Below are 18980 nucleotides of genomic sequence, written 5' to 3'. Positions count from 1 at the left end.
GTCTCTAACAATTGACAAAGAAAAAACAAAGTAGTTGTTGCATACAGATAAAAAATAAAGCAATGTGATAAAATGTTATTTCTTACAAAATGTAGAGAAGCTTTTATCTTTGGGGCAAACCTAATTTTGAAATGAAGTATCTGCATTATTCAATAGATCCGGCTCTAGAGAATCGTTGTGATCTTACGTCTTCTTTAATTAAAAACAACATGTTTCTATAGCAGGACGCTGCTCTATTATAGAAATGCTGATCACATTATAATGAATACTGCCTAGTACAGCTCAAGGGGCACACCTACATATGCTTAATTGGTAGAACAAAATCTTTCTGAAACACTAAAAATATTTAATAAGATAAGAAAAACATGGCTGTGTTTTTTGGTTATTTGAGTTTCCCTGTTTAATATGCCTTGACCTTCCTTTCCTACCCACCAATAGAACCACATTAGTCCATTACTAATTAGATACTTCAGTTGAAAGCAGACTGGTCACCTGAATCCTGCTGCCCTATGTAAGGACATTATTTTACAGGGAAGTTTGTTCTACTATTACCACAAAAAAAAAATTGTACTCTTTGGCTAATATGAGCAATCAAAGAATACAGCAGACTCATAGTAATGAGTTAGGTATATTCATGAGAAGAGTCGCCCCCCCCCCCCACCTCACAGTAACTGATGGCTGACTATTGTGTATGCAGGTAGACAGCCTATTCAGGTGGCAGATCCAATTTAAAATGCATAATTAAAGGGGTCGTCCAGGATACGAGAAAATGGTCTGCTATTTCTGTGGAAAAAAATGCAGATCCTTTTTTTATCTAATCCTTAGGGGGGATTCAGACGAGCGCGATTTGCGCGCGTGCAGGCCGCGTATTTTCTGCGCATCACGCACAGCACTATAGAAGTCAATGAGGCAGTTCAAATAGTGCGTGATTCTTGCGCAGCGTTTGTTCGCTGCGTACTATACGCGACCGGTTCAAAAACTCTGCGTATTTCACGCATCACGCACCCATTGAAGTCAATGGGTGCGTGAAAATCACGCGCACCACACGGAAGCACTTCCATGGGACGAGCGTGATTCGCGCAACAGCAGTGAAAAGGATGAATGAAAACCGAAAAGCACCACGTGCTTTTCTGTTTCCGAACATCCAAACGGAGTGTCTTTGCGATGAGCGAAGCCGGACAAGCGTACCGAACTTCACCGGGTTCGGGCAAACTCGTTTTGGCCGATCCCGGCAAAAAAATTATCGGTACGCGACGTCAGGAGATAGTCACTGTCCATGGTGCTGAAAGAGTTAAACTGTTTCAGCACCATGGACAGTGACTTGCGATCCCAAAATACATTAACCTGTAAAAAAAAACCGAAGTTCTAACTTACCGATTACTCCTGTCTCCTTCCTGCAGTCCGACCTCCCGGGATGACACTTCAGTTCAAGTGACAGCTCCAGCCAATCACAGGCCAAGCACAGGCTGCAGCCAATCACAGGCTGCAGCGGTCACTTGGACTGCTGCGTCATCCAGGGAGGTGGGGCCCGATGTCAAGAGAGGCGCGTCACCAAGGACGCGTCACCAAGGACGCGTCACCAAGGCAACGGCCGGGAAGTTCTCGGTAAGTAGGAACTTTATCTTTTTTTTTTACAGGTTTTTCGCTGTTGTGTTCGGCATTCACTGTCGAGGGTGCTGAAAGATTTAGCTCTTTCAGCACCTTGGACAGTGACGGGCGTCGACAAGCCTCATCTCTATGATGCCGGCTGCGCGAAAATCACGCAGCCGCGCATCAGACACGCATGACACACGCAGCTGTCAAATGGTTTTTGCGCTCGCAAAACGCTGCGTTGTTTGCGCGCGCAAAAACGCAACGTTCGTGTGAATCTCCCCTTAAAACACACATTTTGTTATTCTTGGATTTAAAAAAAAAATGGCCCCTCCATTTATTAGCTAGTGACAAGCGATGATTCAGCAAGTCATTTGCATTCGAAAGTTGGTCTATTACATGTGACAACTGCAAAAGATTTTTGCTGTTCAGTCTTTACGGTGATCGCCAATCCAGCGATCGCCCATACACACACAGATTATTGAGCTTGTAGGTGGAGTGCAAAGGACTGACCTGCTAACGATTGGAAGATTTCCGATTAGACGAGGGGATGTGGCAGCGACAAACGATAATATTTCGCCCAGGCAGATGTGGCCGATCCACGGAAACCTAACGTTCGTCGTTCAATTGTTGCAGGATATTAAACAAGGCTATTATCTCTTACATTTAAACGATTATACGAAAATTCATATGATAATCGCTCCGTCTAAAAAGGAATTAGGAGGGAGTGACCTGACCTTTGAACTATATGGGGCTTGAAATTTTTTACTGGCCGCCCTGCCCTCACAATAAGAGCAAGAGGATATTTTGGTCATTCTTCCAGTTAAACTATGAATCTCATTACATATGCTACTTTCTGATCTTACAAATTCTGCCCCACTGCTCTGGGCTGGCAACGCCTTCCTCATCAATGCTTGACAGAGACAGTGAAAAGGCAAAATATACAGAAGTTTTCATCTTTTGCATGCTTGGGCTGTGGTAGATGACAATGTGAAGGTCCTTTGTCACCCAGTAGGCTATTGTGTGACTTGCTGTCACATTTCATTATTAGACATGACAGATGTTCTGACAGTACAGTCCGTGTCTGTCTGTCTATGCACAGCTCAGGGAGAACAGAGAAACCTAATGGAGCGTATGGCGGTGATTGCTGAACAGACTCAGATTGGAAATATATTGACATTGTGCTTCTAGAGAATGAAAAGGTTCCCCTCTCTCTTCTCCTAATGTCTGCAATGTACTTTTCATAGCAAGATGCTAGTTTATATATAAGGTTGCTTTACGGTTATGCCTTGTGGTTAGATTGAACCATTTATTATAAAAACTTGGCTCCAAGGCCTCATGCACATGGCCGTGCCCGTAATTGCAGGCACAGACGGCCACGGGCAGCCAAACACATTTTCAGCCCGTGCTCCCATGCAAAGTATGGGAGCACGGACCGTAAAAAACAAAAGATAGGACATGTCCTATCTATTGCGGTACACTTCTACGGCCCAGACATCTTCCCGTAAATAAACGGGTAGGTGTCCATGGACAATAGAAGCGAACGAGTGCGTAATTGCGGACCGTAATTGTGGTCTGCAATTACGGATGATTTTTAAGGCCATGTACATAGGGCTGAACACCGTAGATCAATATTCTAGTCAAACTTGATTACAGTATAGAAAAGTAGCAATGGGACAAGGATTTGTACAAAAGTGAAAACATATACAATATAAAATACAAATCTTCAATAAGGTCACAGCTGTGTACAGAAGGTATAAGCACATAATAGTTTAAGGGCATGTTCACATCAGCGAAGGGCTTGCGGTCGACTGCGCTATTGTTTCCGAAAACTTTACGCAACGGAAACAAACTTAAACGAACTGCAACGAAAGCTATGGTTTCAGTTTGGCTTTCTGTTCATCGGTTCCTCCGATGGAAAGGGGGAACTGAACAAATGAACGGAAGCCCGACGCGGATGTGAACACACCCTAACCATCAAAAATTATGGCTTTTAAAAAAAGAGTTTAATGGAAAATAGCTTTGACGGGAGATATGGATTTTTCTTTGGCCTCTTAGTAGATAAAACACCTGAAAAAAACAAACACCATAGCTTTAGCATGCTGCGTTTTGTGAAAAAACTCCCCATGCACACGACCGTTGTTTCAAGTTTCATGCTATCTGTTTTTCAACGGATAATAGCACACGGACTAGGGCTGGGCGATTTTGCTCAAAAGTTAAAAATAAATAAATTTTTAAAAAAAATAAAAAAATAAAAAAAAATTATAAATACATTAAAAAAATAGAGATTAATTTGAACCCCATGGGCAATTTTCGATTTGAATCTCGATTTTCTTATTACTGTTAAATAAACTGATAAAAATACCAAGAAATACTTTAATAAATTATTTTCTTTATATAAATAACGTTTTAACATATTGCTATAGTAATTGTATGTAACTTTACAACTTTTACCCTCTGCAAATACTGGAAAAAGGTCTATCTAATTGATAATTTCTGTGTTCCCCGTCAGGGAACAGGTTGACAGAATCTATAATCAACGGTGTGCTGCGTGCACGAACCTCCCTCTCTGCCAGTCTCCACCTCAGCCAGTCTCCGACATCGCAGGCGAGAGAAGTGTAAATTGCAGCAGGGCCAGGCAGATCGCGCCGAGCAGCCACTCTGGGGTGAGATTACATTAGTGTCTGAAGTTTGAGCAGGACCCTGTGCAGTACCGGCCCCACAATGGAGGGTTAAATGAATGCCATTAAGGTCGGATTCACACGACCGTGATTGGACCGTGACAAACTGTCCGTGTGTCAGCTGGATTTCCAGGCCCAAACACGTTACATGTAAAAGGGACACCTGGCATCAGTCATTTAGGCTACAAGCAGATGACGGTGAAAAAAAATAGCCATTAAAAACTGATCAATTGTCAGTTTTTCATGTCCATTTTGCATCAGTGTCTCTCCAAATGGATCTCCTTTTTTTATTTTTTGTCCCAATCCACTGAAAACACCACAGTGCCCATGTAGATAGTGCCACAGTGCCCCCGTATAGCGCCACAGTGTCCCCATATAGCGCCACAGTGCCCTCGTACAGCGACAGCGCCCACGTACAGCGACAGCGCCCACGTACAGCGACATATTGCCCATATATAGTGACACAGTATCACATATAGTAACAGTGCCTCCTCCCATATAGTGCCACACACCCTTACAGAGAGTACCCTCACCCCCTTGTAGATCGCGATCGCACCCCTACTTGTAGATCGCAGCAGCACCACTACCACCACCACCCCTCCTTGTAGATTGCACCCCTCACCCCCTTCAAGATCGCAGCACACCCCTCCCTTGTAGATTGCACTCCCACATGTAGATCGCACTCCCACCCCCACATGTAGATCGCACCTCCCTCCTCTTGTACATTGCCTCACCTCCCTTGTAGATCGCACCTCTACTCCTTTGTAGATCGCACTCCTACCCCCTCGTCTAGATCGCATCACCCCACCCCATCCTTCTTGTAGATAGCGGCCAATGTAGCTGCCACTAGGGGCTGAAGTAAAAAAGGACCTCTGTACAGCGCTGCGGAATACGTTGGCGCTATATAAGTAACAGAAATAAATACCCGGCCAGAGGTTGCCGACACTGTGACCAGGGATACAGCTACTAGTGGGAGCTACAGTGGCGCTATCTAAGAGAAGGGGGTGCGCAAGGGAGGGTTGTTTTGAAATCTACAAGGGGGGGTGTGATCTGCAAGGAGGGGTAGTATCTACAGGGCGGTGTGGCTATATATACTAGAAGTTCCTGCTACTCCACGGAACTGCTGTTCCGTACTATATCATTTTGTTCACTACAGAACAGCAGTCCCGTGGGGAAGCAGAAACAGAACGGGCGCAGCTTGTCAGACGGGGCAGATCAGGCAGTGACAAGGCGGCGGGGCAGAGCTTCCTCCTGCAGTACGGCACCACTAAAGAATCGATTCAACGATTCTGTTAAAAAATAGAATCGTCAAGGGCCTTGAGGATGAATTAATCGAATTAATTCGATTAATCGCCCAGCCCTAACACTGACCCATTAATTTCTGATAGCCCCATGCACGCTACCGTGGTTTTCAGTGACTCGTGTGTGGGCTGTGGGACAGAGCCGCAAAACTAGTTGTAGTTCTCGCCCATTCAAGTCTAACCTATGTTACATACGGAACGGATGTGGAGGATGCACTGAAACAAAAAGCAGACAACAGATCAGTTTATGGGATGCAAAATAAAAATGGTCAAGTGCATATAGCCTAAAATGCTTTGTATGCAGACATTTTTATATTTACTATTGACTGTCAACTAAAATCTGGTGTTATAGCTCCTCCAACGTTTTGAAAAAAAAAAAAAAAGAACCATGTTTCAAAAAAAGCCACGAAAAAAACACAGCTAAATTATGTGTTTTAATCCCTGAGGGAGATTAGCAGAAAGAATTCACCTCAATAGGGATAGTAAAAAAAATGCTGCACAGTGAAGATGAAACCCAACAAGCCGGGTAAAGGAATTGCACGAGTTGTGGCTGCAAATTAATAATGCAACAAGTAATGCAAACACAAATCTACGGTTAATAGAAACACATTGCAGGTACCAGAGATTCTCTATTAAATACCAAATACAGAACCTGTAATAAAGCTGCACTCACATGACACTACCTACAATGTCAGTCCTCTGCCCCCCATGAACTGTAACCCACAAGGGGCATGTCCAAATGTTGATTAAAAAAAATAAAAATAAAAATAAAATGTAAAGAAAAAATAAATAAAATATATGTGTGTGTGTGTGTGTGTGTGTGTGTGTGTGTATAAACATCTGATGTCAACACATTTTATATATGAAGAGTTGTGCGACAAAAGAAAACTATAGGAAAGAGACCATTTATAGAAAATATTAGCAAAACGATCCCTTAAAATGGCCAAGAATATAAATGAAAAACCTTGATGAAATTTGGTTTTACAAATGCAACAATACAAGCAGACTAATTTAGTTCCAGCACAAAAAGTAAGGTCTTTAGAAAGTAATGAGGAAATAAAAAGTAAAAAAACCCCCCCAAAAACAACCTAGGACTGTGTCAAGATCACGCTTGCTGTGCTGTAAGTCCCATACAAATGTTACGGAAGTGTCGGGATTGTGAATAGACATTGCGTCCTGGCTGTAAGCGATGTCTATACACTGTCAAGACACTTCAGTAAAGTTAATGTGTGAGTAAGTGACTGCACATCATTATCTAGCAAGATCACTATGTGCTGAATAAATGTATGGAGAGAAGTGTATGACACGGATTGGTCACTGATTGTCTTAGATGGGAATATCCCTTTAAGCTCCTAAACAAAGTTGCCGTACACATGATAATTTTTGACTGACAACTATTGGCCATTAATTGGTAAAGTTGTGTAGCCCGACAGACACTGCCTACAGACTTTTTATTGTATTATCAGCTTGTCTGTTAGTCGGTTGTAACCTAAAGTTTGTTGCAAACGGAAATTCTGCGCCCAATCAAATAAGAGAGCACCCTCAGATGTTCGTTTTACATTTTCCTCCTTAATTCCATAATCTTAAATATTTTGCCCTCATCACACAATTTCATCTAGACGTTTGTTTGGTTTCGAGGGAAGTCTAAATTTGAATGGCGTAAATCTTCTGGTTACCCTTTTAGAGCTAGCGGGGCTCTGGCCCTCCTGGGACACACATGGAATTATTTTACTAATATTTTTCACCAATTTTGATTGCTAAGAATAACAGAGAAATGTAAAGTAAGGGGAAGTATATTATGCAAAGTGTTGCCAGTTTTTTTTTGTTTTGTTTCTTTATTTTATTTCACATTGATTGTTCCTTTAAGGAATTACCAACCTCAGTAAATAATTGGGAACCCATCCATACATGCCTTTATGGGATACATAGCAACATTTCCACCTAGAGAAAATATTCGCACACATATCACAGTGTAATGAACCACTCACCACTGCCTCCTTCCTTCTACAAGAAAAATAAAATAATTACACCTTAATCAGCAAAACTATCTTGATATGTTTACTACCTAGTCCTCCTCTGCCTTTTTGCAAAATGATGTAATCTTTATTGCCAATCACATGAAAAAACATAATAGAAAAAAAAAAGAAAAGGAGGACATGAAAACAAAGAGCAAATCCTAAAATATTTTTGACTTAATTTATTAACATATAAGGTAGAGAATTTCATGCAATGTCCTTTGTTCATGTACACCTTACTTCACTACTGATGGAAGGTGAGCTCAAAGCATGTAATGACGTCCTCTGGAGAACAAAAACATACCATGATGCTTGATCTCTGTCTGTACACAATGGTATTCCCTCAGCAAATGTGCTGCTTTCCCCTCCTAATTTCAAGTTACTATTGCTCTACAATAGGTAATTGGGCCTTTGGACTTGCCTGCTAATGGATCACAACGTTACCTCTAGTATCCTAGGTTTGCCTTGTGTGTAGACAGTGATTAAAGTTAATTAGATCCTAAACACCCTCAAACACATTGTGCACGATGATAAATGAGGATGCTGTACGTGCAAAGGTACTCTGAGGATAAAATCTCATGAAGATGAGAAAAAAAATGTAACTACTTGTAAGAATTGGACTTCGTTTCTTTGTTTCCTTGGAAATACCATAGAATGGTTAGAAATTCTAAACAGAGTGAAAAATATTCTGGTTCAATTATAAGCATTACACAACAAGAACTAGAACACGTACTCTTCTCATGACGCAAATGATGCACTAACATACAATAAGTACATATTTTACCATATTGATCAATTATTGAACACAATCCAGCTATTGTGCTCATCGGTATTAAATATCTTAACGGTTAGTACGCAGCGGGAAGATCAATAAATCATCAATATCAACACAAAGTGAACATAAACACATAGGTTTTATGTTTTCATGGACTGAAATGATGTTTTAGTGTATTGCTAATATGCAGCATTCTATTTTTGAGGGGGGGAAAACTAATAATTCATAAAAAGTTCTAGAACACAAAAGAGGACAAGGTGAGATATTTAGATCTAGAAATAGTGGCGACTGCATTTCTTTCCTGAGATTTCTTAGCTTAATTAAGTAGAACCAGAAATGAGAGTCTTCAAATTAACTAAATTAACACTACCCAAAAAAATTAGATCCAATTTGCAGGTCAATCCCTTAAGAAAAACAACGCGACTTTTGGCAGGGTGCTTTAATTCGGTGATCCCATATCTACGTAATAATAATTTTATTGTCTCCTTTTCTAGTAACAGATAAAATTTGTGGATTGACAGTCTGGGTATGTGTGACTTGTAAACAACCTACAAGCGCACAAGCGCAAGGGACATAACATCCCAAAAAAATATGAAAGTAACTACCATGGATAGTAAAAAAAATATATAACTTTATTAGTACATAACAATACATGGTATAACGATATTAGATATAATGAAAAATATAGCGGATCATATATCAAGAGGAGTAGCGATCTGGTAAAGATGACAGCATACCATAAGGAACACAAGAAACAACCAACCTCAAACACCGTCCCAGTACGAACATGCCATGGATACAAGTAAAATAGAATGTCAATAAGAAAAAAAGATGTATATATGGCTATATCTGTTGGAAAAATACTGCCCGTTACACAAAGTACATAGCACAAATATGCTAAGGATGAATACCGTGTATGCAGACCAACATTAACAAATAAGTGCCAGATAGAAAGAATGAGAAATTCAAGTACCTGTAGACATGATGAAAGCAGGGGACGTGGAGAGATGGCACAGAGACGCCTCGACGCGCGTTTCGCCTGCGACCGGCTTCGTCAGGAGGCTAATCATATTTAAAAGACCGGGGGTTTTTATACTAATATAAGTGAACAACTGATTCATTGGTGGCACGGCGTGGACAGCTTGGCGCTTCCTGATGATGCAGTGTTTTGCATCATGGCTATGGAGCGCCGCCTATTCGTGCACCCCACAGGTTCCATCAATGAATCATCTTTTTTTCTTATTGACATTCTATTTTACTTGTATCCATGGCATGTTAGTACTGGGACGGTGTTTGAGGTTGGTTGTTTCTTGTGTTCCTTATGGTATGCTGTCATCTTTACCAGATCGCTACTCCTCTTGATATATGATCCGCTATATTTTTCATTATATCTAATATCGTTATACCATGTATTGTTATGTACTAATAAAGTTATATATTTTTTTACTATCCATGGTAGTTACTTTCATATTTTTGGGGGATGTTATGTCCCTTGCGCTTGTAGGTTGTTTCCTAGATTGATTGGGGATTCCCCTTTGTCTCGCCGTACCTTGTTTAGAGGTTTGCTGTAGGTTTACTATGTGTGACTTGTAAACGACTATGCATTTGTAACTCACAACGGGGCCAAGTTCTTTAAAATCGAAACTTTTATAAAACTTATTTTTGAGACTGTGTTTATTGTATATAAAAATGCATATCATTTTTTTTTCCATACATTGTGTGCTATAAAGAAAAAGAAATACATATCCTAAATAATATTTAAAGTTTTTATTTTATATTTCCAAATTACTACAACACATTAGTATAATGGAGACCCTAAAATAGTTGATGGAATAATTAGGGGTCTATTACATATAACGGTTTAATGACCACCTAGTCATTCCGTTGGTTGTTTGTGTAATTTTGGGGACAGACATATGCCAATCAACATCTACGCATGTCCAAGATCAATTCCTCCACTGTCATTACAAGTCTCCAAGGAGTTAAATAAAATTGAACAGCTTTTTTCTAATTCTGCTGTGTAAACACCTATCAAGCAGCAGTTTGCAGAAAACAGGAATGAGGTCATTTCATTGAAATATGTAAACACCGGAGATAAGAGGGAGGGATTGATTACCTCCAAATAATATATTTAAGAACCTCTTCCCCTAAATGTCATTACTGTAAACAATGTTCAATTTTAAACCCAATTAAATATTTGACCTTCATGGTATCTTCAAGATTACATTTCTATATTGAATATAGTTACACGTAAATGTTCTATTGAGCAGGCAGGTTGTCCAGGTTGGGGGCTGTTTTTTAAACTGATAACCTATCAACAGGATAGGTCATCAATATATAAATGGTGGGGGCCCCACAATAACACCCCGCACCGAACAGCCGTTCCGATTGCCGGAAGCTTTGCAAGGGGTCGGTGCTGGAAGCAGAAGGCTCAGATCACTATATAGCGGCCGTGCTGCAGTACTCAAGCTCTGCTCCTATTCAAGTGAAGCTGCAATAACCCAGCACGGCCGCTATCCTGTGGTCAGAGCCTTCTGCTTCTGGCATCGATCCCTGCATAGCTTACAGCACACGGGGGCAAACGGAACAGCTGATCGGTGCGGCGTCTATGTGTCAAAAACCCCACCGATAATATACTGATGACCTATCCTGTGGATAGGTCATCTGTATAAAAACAGGCCCCAACCTGGACAAGCCCTTTAAGGTCCCCTGTACACACTGCAGATTTTGTTGCAGACATTTCTGAAAATCAATTCCATTCATCTAAATGAGGTCGTTAAGCTGCAAGAACAAAATCGGTGGCACGTGCCGAGTGCTTTAAAGATGATGTCACACCAACAAAAATCTTCTTAATATGAGAAGCTATGAAAATGTTGTTCATATTCCTAATCACAACCATCTTGGTCTCAGGAAATTCATGAAAAACGTAACATTTTCTCAATCTCATAAATTGAATTGATAGTGAATTCAAGATCCAGATGAACATCTACAGGACGCCAACTTCAATTCATAATTTACTGCACTGAAGTAGATTTCATTCGCACGTCCTTAAAAAAAACCTTCAGGTAACACCATTTAAACAAAACGGGGATATGCCCAAGTAAATAGTCTATCATCGTGCTTTTCACACTAAAAGAATGGACCCACTAACTCTGAAAAGGATTATGTCAAGAAACTAATACCATACGTTGTATCGGCGCATATGATACAGGTGCATCTAGGAATTATACAATCTAAAAAAACCCTACGTTACATGTCGTAGAGGTAAAAATGTGAAGTATCCGTTGACTAGAAGTCCTCTTTCATCCAGTGAAATTACTTCGACAACATGGTTGACAAATCCAATAGTCTGTTCACTTCGGTGTGTGCACTATACGGATGTGTACCTACAAGTAGGGAATTCACAAGCCCAGTTGATGGTAAGAGGTACACAATCCGACAATTTATCAATTGTAAAAGTATTAGAATTGTATATATTTTGCTAAGTGTCCCTGTCTTAAACTATACATCAGGAAAACTACTAAAGAATGTAGGGAAAGCATGTCCCAGCAAAACCAAGGCTGACACCTCCAATTCCCAACATGAGATATCGACATAGTAAAAACCCATATAATATACCATTTTGGGGTCTTTGCAAACTCTCACCTAGAAAGAGCAATCTGGACAGAAAACTTCTCCAGATAGAATCCATTTGGATCCAAAAATGAAAATCTTTGAGAGTTAGAGGTCTCGACATTTATAAACTTTTGTGTCAAATTCAGTCAAAATATTATGTAAAAATGTAATTGTGCTTTATGCTGTAACTCCCATCATACGAAGTAGGTATATATATATATATATATATATATATATATATATATATATATATATATACACATACACACACACACACACACACACACACACACACACACACCTACTTAGATATCAATCTATAGTAAGAGAAGTTTCAGTACCTTTAATACAAAACTCTTTCATCAAACTTATTCAAACTTTAAAAATCATTCTATAATCTATTAAATACTCCAACCATATGGTTAACTCTTTTGTTTACTAGATAAGTATTATTCAAGTGCCTTTGAGAACTTACATAGTATTCTCCAAGTTCATGAGGACATGCAGTTTGATAGAGTGGTGGTGGTGAGTAAGCTAAAGATTTTGATGTCCAGTTTGACAAAGATGGGATGAATAATACTTAACACTTTCAGCATGCGCAGCTTGATAGAAATTTAACCGAGAATGGAATAAAATGTGGGAACATTTGTATTATTTAAAGTAGGCGCTTCTAGGCGACGCCACAATAAGAAGTTAGAAATAGTTTTTGTGTTGCTCTGGAAGCTTAGTGTCCCGCTCCCCTGAAGACGGCATGATCGTAGCAAAACATAACAGGGGACGCCAAGTTGAATTTGTATTAGCTGCAAACCTGTTCACGGACTTATATAAAGATGGTTATGGCTGACCACCGCATATGCCTGTGTCACAATCCACAATTAGTCGGGCTGGTTATTTTCATTGACACACCACTGCTGTGATGTTGGGTAGATCAAATGCCATATGAAGATTTCTATTGCATCCAGCGCACTACATTTTATCCATATATAAGAGGCACTACATAGCTGCACATATTAAGCAAAATTGTGGTTCTTCACATATACTGACAATATGAATTAGTTATCCAGCATAAACTGCAGTAATTTTAAAGTACTTAGTAAAAAGTAGACTACATTTGGTTATTTTATTGGTATTATTACAAAAAGGTACATGTTATAAAAGGATAGAGGGAGGGTATTCTACCAATTGCACTTGTATATACTAGTATGTTAAAGAGGATCTGTCACTAGTTTATTAATTCCCTATCTTCTAACTAATCTAATAGGTGGATTCACTGGTGTAATATATGAGTAAAATATAACATTTATTTATAACTCTCTAAAAACAGGGGTACAATCACCACTGTGAAAAAGCCCCACCGTGTGTATAAAAACGTATTAAATAATAAACACTGAGTTCTAATTCAATTGTGAACCTCCTATAGCTCAGTGTTCAACAAGAATATCAATACGGAATCAGCATTTGAAAAATGGGCATAACAATAGTCTTGACCCTAATTCACACTAGAGTCCGTGATAACCGCACCGGAAGCTCCTAGTGTTGAGGTATACAAACAATGCTAGTGTTCCCAATGCTAAAAAATTCCTATTCACAACCGACCCTACGCGTTTCAATACTCATCATCAGGGGTCTGTAGCTTGGTCACTCTGGCCAGGGATGCCAGCGATATTTAGTTCAGCAGCAGGTATTCTGCTGTACTCCACGGAAGCATGCTCGCATAGATGTCAGCGGCATGCTTCATTCTGGGACTCTGAGTTATTTAAAGCATCTGACTCCTCCCCCTGTCCTCGGCATCGCCAATCGAAACAGCCAATCACACTCACCAATCGAATTCGTGACACCTGTCCATGTGACTCCCGGCCATCAGCTGACAGCCAGGAACCAACATCGACTGCATCAAAAGCCGAACGCGCAGGCGCAGTAGAGGCCACAATCGAGTCGCCCATGCTGCCAGGAACTCACCACTGCAAAGAAGGAGTATATCGATATTTAAAGTTTGCGTAATTGTTGCGGATCAGCTCAAAACCCGCAGCTGGACTGCCATTGATAAAACAACTGCCTGTCATGACGACCATGTGGGTCTCTTGCTATCCTGAAGGGATAACTGGCCATGGAAATGCATGTTTAAATGAATGTTCAAATAAAACATGCATAGTTTGTCTGCTCATTTAAACCCCCTGGTTGTGTGCACGCCAATCTATAGATCCAGTGGGCTTCCTTTCGTAGTATGAGGTTATCCCAGTCACCTCCCCGTTTGGGAGGCCTAATGAGTTCAATTGCTTGAAATTTAAGACATTCTGCACGACCCTGATGTGTAGCGTGTACATGTTTGGATATAGGAGTATCTCTAGAATTCGCAATGTCGCCAACATGTTCTCTGATCCGGCGCCGAAACTGCCGCACCGTTTTTCCCACATAATTCAGTGGACATGGACATGTTATCAGATATACCACCCCTGCTGTTTTACAATTGACAAAATCACGAATGTCATATTCCAATTGCGTAACGACACTCCTAAACTTGTCACCTTTTTGAATAAAATCACAAGCCTTGCACCTGCCACATCTGTGTGTGCCTGGTATTTGTCTGTCCAGCCATGTTCCTTTAGGTACAATGGGATCAAAACAACTATGCATAACTCTGTCCCTGATGTTTTTCCCTCTCCGGAATGTGACTAAAGGCCATTGCGTAATCTGATCTATCAAATCTACATCAGTACTAAGAATACGCCAATACCTCTTCAGGATCTGCATAATTTCACATTGTTTAGAATCATAAGTGCCTATAAGTCTCGTAACTCTCTCTTCCCTTCGTTGTCTAGGAACAAGAAGACTCTGCCTGTCCGCATCTCTCGCTCCCACATAGGCCTTTCTGATTACTCCCTTAGGGAAACCTCTATCCTTCAATCTGGTTGTAAGTTCCTGAGCCTGTCTCTCGAAGTCGTCCATGGAGCTGCAATTCCGGCGTACTCTCATGAACTGACCCTTGGGAATACCGCATTTAAGGGGATAAGGATGACAACTGTTCCATTGCAGGAAACTGTTGGTTGCTTTTTCTTTACGATGTACTTGAGTACGGATTGTACCCTCTGATGTTTTTGTAATTTTAAGGTCTAAGAAAGACAGTTCCTGATTGCTGATTTCACATGTGAACCTTAGCCCTAGATCGTTCTGGTTAAGGGCAGCCACAAAACTATTGAATTCTTCCACTGTTGAATTCCAGAACAGCAGCACGTCATCAATATATCTGATCCAGATCCCTATTGACGAAGTCCACTTGGAAAAACTCTCCCCAAAAACAATTGTCTCCTCCCACCAGCCAAGAAATAAATTTGCATAGGTGGGAGCAGTTGGACTCCCCATTGCAGTACCGCATTGCTGGTGAAAAATCCTGTCTTCAAAGATAAATACATTTTTCTCCAGCACAAAATGTAATAACTGCAGAACTAGCTGGTTATGAGCCACAAATTGAGTACCTCTAGATCTCAAGAAGTACTCTACCGCTTCACAGCCAAGTTTGTGTGGAATGGAGGAATACAATGCCTCTACATCCAGACTAGCCAAAAAGGTACTGCGTTCCAAAGTGATACCTTCAATTTGTTTCAAAACATCCATGGTATCACATACATATGATGTTAAACCCAGTACAAACGGACGCAGCACCTGATCAATATAAGTGCTTACATTTTGAGTTAGATTGTTTATGCCTGAAACAATGGGTCTACCACGTAAGGGGGGGTACCCTTTGGGGATTTTGGGCAGGCTATAAAAACATGCCATGATGGGAAATTGTGGAAATAGGAAATTAAATTCACTAGCACTGATCAAGGACCTGCTTTTTGCATCACCCAAAATGCCCAAAAGCTCCTTTTTGAACAGTGCTGTGGGATTATCCTTTAAGATGGTATAACAGTCAGGATTGAGCAAAATGTCCTCACACATTTTTTTATAGTCTTCCCTGCTCATAACCACGATGTTCCCACCCTTATCGGATGCTTTCAGAACAATATTTTGTTTTTTCTCCAATGTGGTTAGGGCTAGCCGTTCAGACCTAGACAAATTGTTGTCAATACCCCTCATATCCTGACTCAATAGTTTAATCTCCTCTCCCACCATGTCTACACAATATGTATTATCAGTGCAGTTGTTTTATCAATGGCAGTCCAGCTGCGGGTTTTGAGCTGATCCGCAACACTTACCCAAACTTTAAATATCGATATACTCCTTCTTTGCAGTGGTGAGTTCCTGGCAGCATGGGCGACTCGATTGTGGCCTCTACTGCGCCTGCGCGTTCGGCTTTTGATGCGGTCGATGTTGGTTCCTGGCTGTCAGCTGATGGCCGGGAGTCACATGGACAGGTGTCACGAATTCGATTGGTGAGTGTGATTGGCTGTGCCGAGGACAGGGGGAGGAGTCAGATGCTTTAAATAACTCAGAGTCCCAGAATGAAGCATGCCGCTGACATCTATGCGAGCATGCTTCCGTGGAGTACAGCAGAATACCTGCTGCTGAACTAAATATCGCTGGCATCCCGGCCAGAGTTACCAAGCTACAGACCCCTGATGATGAGTATTGAAACGCGTAGGGTCGGTTGTGAATAGGAATTTTTTAGCATTGGGAACACTAGCATTGTTTGTATACCTCAACACTAGGAGCTTCCGGTGCGGTTATCACGGACTCTAGTGTGAATTAGGGTCAAGACTATTGTTATGCCCATTTTTCAAATGCTGATTCCGTATTGATATTCTTGTTGAACACTGAGCTATAGGAGGTTCACAATTGAATTAGAACTCAGTGTTTATTATTTAATACGTTTTTATACACACGGTGGGGCTTTTTCACAGTGGTGATTGTACCCCTGTTTTTAGAGAGTTATAAATAAATGTTATATTTTACTCATATATTACACCAGTGAATCCTTTAAAATTGTTATGTTGTGGGAGCACAATTGAATATATCTTTGATAATACAGTGAATTAATCTAATAGGTGCTATGATGCTGATAACTAGTGTGATTTTTTTTTCAAAAACTTTTATTAGAATTTGAAAAGTTCTGAGCATTTTTCGAAATATGCTAATGTGCCTATACTTGCCAAATGGGAGGTGACTCGTTTCACTCTGGGCGGTGTAATGTTTTCTGTGTGATGCTGTCCAATCAGCATACAACTTCTCCCCCTTCCCAGCTCAGCACCACAGTGTGATCATATAGTATACAGCTTCCATTCGACTGTGTTTTCAACTTGCGATATCTCCGGCTGTTTCACAGCTAGAACTTTTAAAATAATTAACTTTTTGGGACACAATTTTGACTAGCATCATCAGTGTGACAGCACCTATTATATTAGCAAAGAGATTAGGCATTACTAAACTATTGACAGATCCTCTTTAAATACCAGGCCCATTCTCAGATAGATTTATTGCATAACTTTAGTTTGTTTATAAAGTAGTTTAATTATTTTTTTGTGTGGGGGGGGGGGGGGTGAGTGAAGCCGGCTCACTATAGTCTTTCATAGCAGCCATTCAGATGAACATACATGAAAATATTCACAACGGGGCTTTCTTGTCCTTTGAAAGATAAAAACAACATATTACTGCACAAGAAGTATTAGATACAAATCTACCCATGTTTTCAGCCGTTCCCAAGAAAGACCCCATGCTAAGAGATGCCTCTATCACTGGAGGGGTATAATATTCACCCAAACCTACAATGGGCCCTCTTGCAGCTGCTTTAATTGTGTGCAAATATCTTTAAGAAAGCCAAGAAAGGAGTAACATTACAGATAAAAAAAAAGCCTGCTCATGCAAAAAAAAAAAAGTAATAATAGCAATTAGTAACAATAGACTGAAAGTGGCAATTAGAAAAGCCCAGATCAAAGAAAAACTTAAAAAGGGTAATTTGCAACGGTGTCTTTAGAAAAGAAAAGTGTGTCAACTCGGAGAATCTCCAAGACTGCTGTGACTGAATCTCTGTGGTGCAGAGCATGTTCCCTTCAGATAAAGGCGTTTACACGGCAGCCAAAAACTCAAAAAGCACTCTGCGTGGCTATACAGAGAAAGGGCCAGCCACCAAGAAAAAAAAAAAAAGATTGTAGAGAGAGGTCCAGCACAGTCTATTAAGTGCAAAACCAATTCAGTAAAAAAGGATGAAATAAAAAAATGTATATACCTGATAAGAAACGGAATGATATATTTGTAACTATTTTAATAGCTTTAAAATAATCACCATTAAATATTAAGTCATTGAGCTGCCCTCCTCCGTTAAGCTGTTACACATTACATTCTGCTGTTCATATTTTCTATCTTTGTTATGAAAAGTTAGTTGACAATCAATACGGCCATCATTACAGCTCCCACAGCTAGTGTCACATACTATTCCTAGAGTCCAGAATGGGAAAGCTGCCTAGTTAGGTAGTGATCCGAGGGCAGGTAATATATCAATGGACAACGAGCCTAATGTGTCATTCAGCAGTATGAAAAAGCTATCCGTGGCAGTTCAGTACTAGTGTAAAAATAGGTTACAAAGTGTGTGCACATCCAGTGCTAATAACGCTCAGAACCGCTACAAAATGATGGAGGGAGCATGGAGCTATTAAAGTGGCTGTAGATTCCTTTGAGTTCTACTGAAGCAGACTCCTCCATCCAGCGGCTCACAAGGAAAAACCTGCATTTGAAGTGGACACATTGTAACATACATTTACAAACCCCTTTGAGCCATACCACTAACATGAAACAAGGATTATACAAGGTACTTGACACTACAGTCCGCACTGGAGATCCATACAAAACATTTTTTGTTTGATTGGTTCTTACTAGTAATTGTTATTTAATTTGACATTCATCTACATTAATTTCAGAAAATCATTTCACAATATCTTTAGACCTTTTCACTATAAGGGTATGTGCACACGACCTCTTTTCAGACGTAATAGAGGCGTTTTACGCCTCGAATTACGCCTGAAGAGACGGCTCCAATACGTCGGCAAACATCTGCCCATTGCTTGCAATG

The sequence above is a fragment of the Rhinoderma darwinii genome, chromosome 13 (assembly GCF_050947455.1).
Source record: "Rhinoderma darwinii isolate aRhiDar2 chromosome 13, aRhiDar2.hap1, whole genome shotgun sequence".
In the NCBI taxonomy this organism is placed as follows: Eukaryota; Metazoa; Chordata; class Amphibia; order Anura; family Rhinodermatidae; genus Rhinoderma; species Rhinoderma darwinii.
Note: the sequence above shows the minus strand (reverse complement) of the source record.